This window comes from Cupressus sempervirens, chromosome 2 (genome assembly GCF_028749045.1).
Source record: "Cupressus sempervirens isolate cs-2001-9-10 chromosome 2, ASM2874904v1, whole genome shotgun sequence".
Lineage (NCBI taxonomy): Eukaryota > Viridiplantae > Streptophyta > Pinopsida > Cupressales > Cupressaceae > Cupressus > Cupressus sempervirens.
The window spans coordinates 635,724,380-635,732,390 of record NC_143119.1 but is presented as its reverse complement, the minus strand read 5'-3'; the positions used below and the strand labels follow the sequence as shown (position 1 = coordinate 635,732,390).

The following is an 8,011-nucleotide window of genomic DNA, read 5'->3' as shown; positions in this document are numbered from 1 at the left end:
GATCTTCAGATAAATAACATATTTTGATAGAGAAATCTATTGCGTGCAACATGGACCTCACTGACATAATTTGTACCAAGAGTAGATATAATTTATAATCTTAAAAGCACCATGCATAATATTGTGATGGCATGTTTTTTGTTGTTTTGTAGTTGTTCTGTGGTTGTTTGTTGTCATGCTGGATTCTGTTTTCTTTGTCTTTTTCCCTGTACATAAATTCAGACGCTTTAAAATTCCATGCTTATCTAATAAAAAATATTGTCTATAAAAAAATTTCAATGCAGTTCACCTTACAAAACATGAAGGCTCCAAGCTGCTTTGATTAATGGATGGTCCACTACCTGTCAGTCTTCATCTTTTCTATTTGTGCATTTTTAGTTTGTAATTGTGGAATTCAGATGTTTCTATTTTTGGCTGGTTCTTTCCTTTTGCGGGGTTATAGATGGCTTTTGGGAGAGAGAGTTTTTTGATTTGGGATAGAGTGAGTCTTTGATTAGGAGAGAAAGTGTCATACAGAAGTTTGGGATACAATCTTTTTGCTGAAAATGAAAGAATGGACATTCCTGCGTTTATGTTTCTCTCTTGTTTATTATTTATCCGTTTCTGATTAAATGAAACTGGGGTATTTTTCATTTAGTTGAGATTATATATTGTTTTTTTTATGGATAAAGCATCTATGTCTGTTTTCTTTTTTGAAATAGGGTCCTTCATAGGTCTTATGAATGCAAACAATTTTACCGAGAGAAGAGGTGATGAGGAGAGTAGAGGGTACTTGCTGCATCAGCACCATTAACCAGATAAACTATATTGCTTAGTAAATTAGATACCATGCTAATTTGTCCCCAATTTGAAGGGTTGAGGCCAGCATTCATTTAACAATTGACATATGCCATGTGACATAGATGAGATGTAATGAATGATAGCATATGACCACACATCAATGAAGAGACGATGATTCAGTCAAGGTTTCTGTTTCAATTGATGTATTGACAGGAAAGGGCTGAGGAGGCATGGCTATATCAACAGTTCCTTCCAACATTTGAATCACTCTACTCATACAAGGCCTCTGAGAAGGGCTGTACTGAATACACCACAGTCCCAACATGCTCAATTTCTTGGCTATAGTTTCATCGTCAGCATCTACTATATTTTCTTCCCTCAACTTTCGAAATTCTCCCATTTCCACTTGTTTAAATGCCCACTCTGGGTAGTAAAATTTGCTGGACCTGCTTGCTTTCATGTCAAAGTTCTTTCTTCCTCCAACCATTTCCATCACCAACATACCATAACTGTACACATCTGACCTGTCAGTCACGGGCCCGTTGCTTCTAGACCACACCTCTGGAGCCACATAACCAGGGGTACCTCTAGCTCCTGTAAGAGACACATGGCTTTCCTCTCTATCTGTTAATTTTGCCAAACCAAAATCTGCAACTTTTGGGGAGAAATTGGCATCCAACAGCACATTGTGGGGTTTTATGTCACAGTGCAAAATCTTATTTCGGCAATCATCATGTAGATATGCTAGGCCCCGAGCTGTACCCATGGCAATGAAATGCAGTTGTTTCCAGTTCAAGACATTTTGATCATCTCCATGGATATATTTTTCAAGGGAACCATTGACCATGTACTCATAAACCAAAGCTCTCTTAGAACCCTGGAAGCAATAGCCCAAAAGTCGCACAAGATGCAAGTGGTGGATCCTTCCGATGGTAGCTACTTCATTCATGAATTGGATTCGACTATGTTTTGATTTGTCAAGAATTTTAATGGCTACCATACATCCATAAGGAAGCTCACCTTTGAAAACTGTACCAAAACCTCCTTGTCCAAGTTTCGTTGCAAAATTGTTAGTGTATCTTTTGATCTGACGGTAAGAATATCTGGTAGGAATTCCTGCATGTAAGAAGTTCTCAACTGAAGTATGTCTTGAGTCAAGAGGATCCATATACCCTCTAATGTCTTCCTCCTCTTGCAGATCCCTTTTCTTTCTATTAATTCTAATGTAAATGAAAATGATAAATGAGATAACGAAGACACCAGATGCGACTCCTACAGCTGCAATAAAATCCATACCCAATTTTAATGCTGTAATCTAGTGTTAAAGGTCACGAGATGAAAAAATCTGAACTCCAAACTTACCCGCTTCAATTGAGGGCATCCAATTCTTCTGACGGTTGAGACTGAGAAATTCTCCTTCATCAAAGAGGAGAATTAAATTATTAAAACTTATAATGAAAATAATGCTTATTTCCTAAATTTTCAATTCACATATTCTTAAAGTTTTAAACAAGCCATAACCAATTCTGATTACCAGAAACTGTGATTTTTATCTTCTGCCCAGCGCTGCAGTGACTGGCAATGCCACAGATGTAGTAGTGAGCACCAGGTTCTGTCAGATTAATAGTCGCAGGTCCAATTGTATAGCTTTTCAAGGGACCAGTTGTAGTACAGCTATTCTAATTTGCCTGAGTTACTTCAAGAACGTTATGGACATTTGTCGTGAAGTTGAACACTGCAATATGTATAAATAAAATCAATCATATGAAAATATACATATATTTATTAAGTTAACAAAATGTTCATGTAATTCAATTAAGCCAACAATCCATCCATAACTGAGCTTATTTTAGAATGTCCATCTATAATATCAATCTCCTCAATAAGTAAGTACATTTTAATTCATTAGATCCATAATACAACCTGCCAGACAAGGATGGCATTTTGACACTTAGTTTGTAGAGCTGATGTAGATACATTAGCAATGCTTACAACAGAAACCCTCTGTTCTTACCATGAAGGCCAATGTTGGTTCAAAACTAAATGCATTTTAGGAAAAAAGCAAACCGAACTTTGATAAGAGAAAATAAATTTCCAGGATATATAGTTTAATTCTCAATGTTTCTGGATTTGATTGTGTAGTTGTTTTTCATCAACGTTTCTGATCACACTTGCATTGTTCTTTGATCAAGAAACATTCAGAATCGATCTTTGATGAACAGAAGCCTAGAGAGGTTTAGCAAGAGTATTCTACTAGGATCAGAGAACTCTGTTTCAATCTCAAAGTAAACTTCATCAATAAAGGGAGCAAGGTGAACAAAAGCTCAAATCAATGTGACATATATGAGATAACCTACGTGTAACTGTGCCTGCATTTCAAATCCAACCCTTCCTTGTTCCCACCTAGAACTTTGTATTGAAGGCTGTGCTTACTCAAGGGGTCATGAGGTAAAGTGGATGTTGGTATTGATGATCCAAGATAATTCAAGCCATCCTAGGCATACACCCTTCATCACTATCACAAGGAAGAAAATAGTCCTATTCCATTGATGTGACAAGCTTAAAAAGTCTGGACAAAACAAAATCTTGACTTTAAAATCCATCCCGTCTGAAACCTCCCCAAAACAACTCATCCTTATCTCTCAAATCCTCATAAAATAAGCAATCACATTTTGAAAAACAGTGGCCTGAAAGGCACCCCTATTTAGAATATTTAACTAAACCCTTGACTGCTTATAACAGACACAAAAGCCCTTAAATATTGTACACTACAAACAAATTAAATCAAATCTGAAAAAAAATAGTCAACTTTGATTTAACACTTATAACCTAAACTTACCCAGTGAATTTCCAAGTTGGAAGGTTATATTGGCAGCCCAGTTGTCATATAGCAGCAAATTACCAGAAGGCACAATCCACCCAGTCCTGCCTCCCACAGGATAACTCATCACAGCAGCTGGTGGTGATGGTGATGGTGATGGTGTTAGTGTTGTTGTTGATATTGGTGGTGATGGTGACGGTGGTAGTGTTGTTGTTGATATCGGTGGTGGTGATGGTGACGGTAGTAGTGTTCTTGCATATATTGGTGGTGGTGATGGCGACGGTGTTAGTGTTCTTGCATATATTGGTGGTGGTGATGGTGACGGTGTTAGTGGGAACAGTGTTAGTGTTCCTGCTGATATTGGTGGTGGTGATGGTGACGGTGTTAGTGGGAACAGTGTTAGTGTTCCTGCTGATATTGGTGGTGGTGATGGTGACGGTGTTAGTGGGAACAGTGTTAGTGTTCCTGCTGATATTGGTGGTGGTGATGATGGTGTTGGTGTTGTTGTTGATATTGGTGTTAGTATTGTTGTTGATATTGGTGGTGATGGTGATGCTGCTGAGACTGTGATTACTACCTTCTGCCCAGCGCTGCAGTGACCAGCAATGCCACAGATATAGTAGCGAGGGCCTAGATCATGGAGCTGAACAGTGGCAGGTCCAGTATTATATGTTTCCAAGGGACCACTCGTACTACAATTGTGGTAATTTGCCCGAGTCACTAAAAGAACGTTATGGGCATTTGTAGTGAAATTGAACACTGCAATAAGCAAAATTGAAGTCAGTCATATAAATATAAACATATATTGTTGAAGTTGAGAACAAAGTGAACAAAATTCGAATCAATGTAACACATATCCTATGTCTACCTGTGTCTATATTTCAAGTCCAAACCCTCCCTTGTTCACTTAAAAGCTTGTATCAAAGGCTTTTCGTAATCAAGGGCTCAATCAGTCATATGAATATAAACATATATTGTTGAAGTTGAGAACAAAGTAAACAAAACTCGAATCAATGTAACACATATCCTATGTCTACCTGTGTCTATATTTCAAGTCCAAACCCTCCATTGTTCACTTAAAAGCTTGTAACAAAGGCTTTTCTTAATCAAGGGCTCATAAGGAGTGGTTGCCATTATGATAATCTGGGATGAGCCAAGACATCCTAGGTTTATTAAGACAAGGAAGAAAATGGGTTTTCTGCATCCTATTCTAATGATATTAGATGCTAGAAAGCCAGTAGGAAAGCTTGATTCTCAATCCATCTTATCCAAATCATCCATAAACATCTATCCCCACTCTCATGAGTCGTCATTAACGTGAAAAGAATGCACATTCTGGAAAACATGGATCTTAACACACCCTTCATCACTGACACAAGAAGGAAAACTGGTCTTATTTGTCCTAAATCTGAAAAACAGCGACCTTAAGGCTTAAACACATCCTTCAGTCTGTCTTATTCCAATGATACTACAAGGTAGAAAGCCCAGACAAAACAAAAGCTGTTTCTCAATTCCATCTCGTCTGAGTCCTCCCATAAAACTATCATTCTCAGTAAAAATTATGAAATTCTAGTATAGCTACACTACCACATTTTAATAAATCTAGTTTAAAAAGAAAGAACAAGCTTATGCATTATGAAAAAAATTAGAACAAGAAGTCAGAAGTGTTTCATTAATTACAAATGAATAGATTTACAATATAGAAAGCAGGCACATAAACTTACCAAGGCTGTCTCCAATTTCAAAGGTGTTATTGCCCACCCAGCTAGTGTAGAGAGTATTGCGCGAGGGAATAGTCCACCCGGAAGCGCCTCCCACAGTATGACTGACCGCAGCAGCGCAATGGAGGGCGACCGCCATGGAAACCCCCAAAACCAGCAAAGCCCTTGTGCAAAGAAAGGCCATGTTCCCAGGTCGACCCACTTCACAAAACAAGTTTCATATGGCTAAAAAAACGCACTTCAGCCAGAACACACAAACGAAAATGTGGTTTTTTGGGAAACTGAAGAACAAATCTTGTGCTTATATCAAGAAAGCCTGGGGTTATAAATATAAACTTTGTGGAAGAGCTTGGTCAAGCAAAATTCGACTTTTGATGGCAAATTTCAGTCAGTGCATTGCCGTATATTTTCGTCTTTCATCCCCACTTCCCCTTCGGAATCGCAGGGGTCCCAAGTGCATTGACTTCAACGTATGCTTGTGGAAAACACAATCGGGCATGGTGACAATGGAATACCGCGGTAAGTGTATATTTATACACATATACTGCTTGCGATTTGAAGTTGCCGATTTGTAGAAGAATATGCATCAATTGATTTCGATACATACGTCTTAGATTCAGTCCATATTTTTATTACGCCGTAGGCGTTTCCTTATTTGAATTCAAAATCAAGGAGCTGTATTTTTCATCAGACGGTGGGCAATGGTGGGCAATGGTGGAGAGAGAGACTACTAATGAGAAGATTTGAAAGGTAGATCTATTATTAGCAATGGTACTTTGGGGTGCAACAGGTACGCTGAAGATATATTGAAATCAATGATGAAAAATATGTAAAGAGAAAAGGGTAAATAGAAAAGAATTGCATTATGATTTATGAATAACTTTATGAACCTTTATTTGAGTAACTCTTTGTAGTTCTATTTACCTCTCTTTAGTTCTCTTTATTCCTCTATCTCTAGCGACATCTTTGTAGCTTTTTCTACCTATATCTCTCTAGCTCTATCTACCTCTATCTATTTCCATCACTCTCTATTCATCTTCATCTCTTTATATCTCTATCTATTGATGTTATTTCCTCCTCCTTCTCTCATTCACTCCATCTCTACTATGTATATGTGTCTTTATTTCTCTTTGTATCTCCCTTGTACTCCTCTTTATATCTCCTTCTATATGAATCTTTGTCTGCAACTATTTCCTGATGTTTATATCTCTCTGTATAAATTTATGATCATTCATTTTAGAGACGTTGATGTGATCGAATGGAAACAATAGTATGAGATATGTGGTGAGAAAGGAGGTAAAGATTTTCCAAATTGATTCTTTTATTTTCTCAAAGGATGATCTTTGATCAATTTGTATTATGATTTTGATCAACTATTGTGTTGAACTTATCAATTGGTGTTCCTTTATTTGTTGATTTTGTGTATTTTGGTGACAATTCTTAGGGATTTAACATAGAGAACAAGGTAAATCATCTTGCTAGCTGAAAAACATTGGGGGTTTCATCAAGTTGTATGTGCTAGTATATTTCTTCAATGGGAGTTTTAATGGTGATATTTTGTCTATGTTCAAAAACTCACTTGGCTTCAAAGTATCTAATATGAAGTTCTTGCCACGAGAAGTGAATTACATCAATGACTGAAATTTCTTGGCCAAGATCAATGATCTGCTATTCGATGATGGGGATTTGATGGAAGTGGTGTACACTAATCTATTGGTGACTAAATTATATCAATTTCAATGCTGGTTTCTTCCAATTCCGACACCAATCTTAATTCAACTATTAGTTGAAAAAAAATCTATTATTAATAATAAAATTAAAAATTATAGAAATATTAATTATTATTTACATTATATTTATAATATAATATAATTATTATTAAAATTTTATAAAAACGATTTTAAAAAATTGAAATATATAGCTATCACATATCATAATGAAAAAACTAAAAGTCTAATTCTTAAATAATTTTATAAAAAATTATACATATTAAAAATATCAATACTCAATAATAAGTAAAACTTTAAGTATACACTATAATATGATAACTCAAATTTAAAATTCTAGAGTTTAAAAGTTTAAAATAAATAAATTTCAAAATTTATAATTTGATAAAATATAGTAAGTAAAATCTCATGTTGCTATTTTTTAGTTTTTCTAAATGTTTTTTTTTTTCCCAATCTAACTCTCTAGACATAAATTTCCACCTTTTCATTCCTTTAGTCAACCTTTGAATATATAATACCATAAAATTATTGATTATAATTTTTTAAGTAGGAGAAAATTCTAGAGAGAGGAGGGGGGAATAAGAAACAATGAGTTAGAGAGGTTGAGGGATATAAAGTGAGTGGAACAGTGGAGGAGTTGTTTAAAGACAAATAGAAAAAGAGAATAAGGTAGTTTTGTCTTAAGCATGAATCTTCAAGCATAGAAGTCATCCTTAAATTGTTAGAAATTATATTTTCCTTTCCATATATCTATTATTTCATTTACAAAGACATTACAAGAGACTCATTGTCTTCAATATTGGGAATATTAGTTGTTTAGAATATTAGATGTTTAGAGATATAAAGCAAGAAGCGAGAGAGCCTATTTGCACTCCCATGAGAGTGTTGCAAACTTTATGTTCTTGAGCATCATCCTCAATCTTAAATTTTACTCTTGTGTTACTTTATAATGAATTAAGATT

General features: G+C 35.6%; 1 pseudogene across 1 annotated transcript; it reads right to left on the bottom strand.

Moving 5' to 3' along the window:
* Positions 1–782: 782 nt before the first annotated feature.
* On the bottom strand, positions 783–5,825 carry LOC149574979 (uncharacterized; annotated as a pseudogene). The gene is made up of 5 exons (XR_016360116.1): positions 5,326–5,825; positions 3,620–4,360; positions 2,315–2,515; positions 2,143–2,196; positions 783–2,058 (listed from the first exon to the last, which is right to left on the bottom strand). The product of XR_016360116.1 is annotated as an uncharacterized LOC149574979 (transcript).
* Between the last annotated feature and the right edge of the window lie 2,186 nt (positions 5,826–8,011).